Genomic DNA, 2,937 nt, shown 5'->3' on the forward strand with positions numbered 1-2,937 from the left:
TAAGCCTGGTCCTGGCCAGGTGTATCACCCTGTTCCCTTAAAGAGCACATCACTGAACATCAGAGCTGTATAAAGAGAAATGATAAAAGTAGTCCTGTTGTTTAATGACAAGCAACATCACATTTCATCTGTATTTTTTATTATAGTCAGAGAAGAAGAAGAGGAACGCATTTTGGATTTTGTATCTTGACAGTTTATCTCAAATGAGGACTTCTCAATTAATGATTTCTTTTTTTAGTGTATATGATCTCTATAGTGTTCATTTCTATGGAGTTCAATAGCTCAATTATCTGGATTTACAGTGATTTGGATGTATTTATGTATTTTTATGATGATTTAACTGATGTTCTGTGGGTTTGAACAGTGTCTGGATGCACAGTATGAGTTTATAATCACTGAGCAGTTGGTCTGAGGAAATATCTCAAATAATATTTCTCAGAGATCATCGTCTCTCCTTTCACAGACCAAATCCTCCTCTGTCTGTCAGGGTGGGAAAACAGCAGTTATCATCTGTCTGTGTGCAGATGCTCCAGATGTTGAGCTGTAAAGTCTTTTTAAAGAGTCCCTCCCCCGCCCATCTCTCTCTTTTATCTCCTGTGTACTTGGTTGTCGTGTGTATGTGTGACTTGAGGAAATGATCTGGACTAGACTGGACTCAGCTAAGTCACATCCCGCTGACACTGTCGCTATCAACACAGAAACAACACTTTTCTGTGTGTGTGTGTGTGTGTGTGTGTGTGTGTGTGTGTGTGTGTGTGTGTGTGTGTGTGTGTTGCACACATTTTAAAATTCCACAAAAATTTAGCAGGATTAATTGTACAAACTGCACCTTTAAGTTGTGTACATGTACATGTATGTGGACAGGGCTGAGTTTACAACCTAAGAAACACCAACAGCTGAAAGCTGATGATTCGGATTTAGAGTCTTTGTTTATTCTTTCATCAGACAATTTAATTTAAATCAACATTTCACCAGCTTTACATTGTGTTTTATTTTGGAAACTTTCCTGTACAGCTGCTTGTATTTAGACCAGTGGTGGAGCTTATACAAATACTGTCTCAAGAACTGTTTTCAGGTGTTTGTACCTGACTTGAATATTTATATTTCTACATTAAATTTCTACTCCACCATAATTCAGAGGCAAATATTACACTTTTTACATTTATCTGACAGCTGTGGTTATTTTTCAGATTAAGGTTTTATATTTAAAAAATATACATGATAAGATCGTAAATTACAATAATTTTTATATTAAACCAGTGATTACTTGTGAGTCTGTGAGTCTACTTCTTATCTGTACATATTCTCTCTCTCTCTCTCTCTCTCTCTCTCTCAATAGAATGATGCTGTCTCATCAATGAGAGAGGATCAATGATCTGATGATGTCACAGGAGACAGTTTATTGGGCTTTTATTGTGATACTTTAATTTCAGGAACCACTTTACTGTGATAATCTAACTACAAGAAGTTCTTTTACTGTGATGACTAAGTTCATTATACATTGTTGTATTAGTATTTTTACTTAAGTAAAGGATTTGAGTACTTCCTCCACCACTAGTTTAACAAAAACAGGTTTTATAGAGTGTAAGAGTGTATTTAACTTGGTATCATATTGAAATGTTTAAACATGGTGTGGATCAGCCTCCCCAGTCCATCCTTGTTAGAAACACTACAGATGAGACGATCCTGCTGTTGAGCTGAGGTTGTGTTTTCTTTGTGAGGCTGTTGGAGGAGTTAGTTTTTCTCCAGTTTGTCTCCCTTTCCCCAGAGTCCAATTGTAATGAATCAACAAGATAACTTCTCTTCCTCTTGACCATGCCAATAAGATGTAGACTGGACTGGACTCCATTTAGTTATTTCCTGTTTTATTTTGAAAGTTACTTTCCTTATGTGTCCGGGTGTTTTTTTACTTCCTGCCCCAGCATGTCTTCCATCTGTTTGATTACCTGCTCGGCCCTAATGTGTTACACCTGTGTCTCCTCTTTTTGTGTATTTTGTCTCTGTTTTCACTCTTTATCAGTTTGTCTGCTTGTGTTTCCTGTTCACTTCCCTTGTGTTAGCTCATACTCCTGTTTCGTTTCCTTGGTTCATCTTGTTCCTGAGTTTTTCCATGTGTTTTGCTGCCTGAGTTTGCATTTCCTGAGTTTTGCTTGACTGCCTGCCTGAACTTCAGTGTTTCCTACCTGTGTGTATGGAAGCCACAATGGGTAATGCCAGTCCGACTTTGTGTCATATGAGCAGTTGCCTGGCCGTTCATCCAGAAGCACAGCATTTCTCCATGCCAGTCAAGAAGAGATTCCATTTAGACACTCAGATTTATATGCTTATTAATCAAAGGTGTCAGAACACAGATCTGGATCGTGACTTCAATCTTCCAACTGAAAATGTTTTTAACATATTGCTAAATTGAACCCATCCATATGTCACCTGGATCCAATCCCCACAACCCTAGTTGAAGCATGCTTACCTTCTATCATTTTGCTGATAACCTCCATCATTTCAACTAGTAGAGTTTCCCCCTACCCCTTTAAATAATATTTGAAAAAACCTAATTCACACCAAGTGACCAAAACAACTGCTTATTAGTGCCACGGGTGCTCAGCTCCGAGGCACTCCTCTACAGCTAGAATAGCTTCTTCCGCCAAATTTCGGCGCGTAACTCGTCCCGCAGCTTTGAGAAAACCCCGGTAATATATACATCAAAACGTGCGTCTTGATCCCGAAAGGGGTGCTGTGACTTTTGGTATTAAAATTCCAATTTTTCCCAAAGTTATTCCCAAAAAACTGGGAATAAATAATGCATTAGAAATGCATTGGAATTTTCTTTAGAAACCCACCTTTTTTCTACAAAATTTCACCTTTTTTCTGAGTCACCCAGCTCTCTCATACCTGCACATAGAAATGTGATTCAAACTATAAAACGGAGGAAAACTTCTG

The sequence above is a fragment of the Seriola lalandi genome, unplaced genomic scaffold, assembly GCF_002814215.2.
Source record: "Seriola lalandi dorsalis isolate HSWRI2012SDOR001 ecotype SW California unplaced genomic scaffold, Sedor1 jcf7180002054784, whole genome shotgun sequence".
Taxonomy (NCBI): Eukaryota; Metazoa; Chordata; class Actinopteri; order Carangiformes; family Carangidae; genus Seriola; species Seriola lalandi.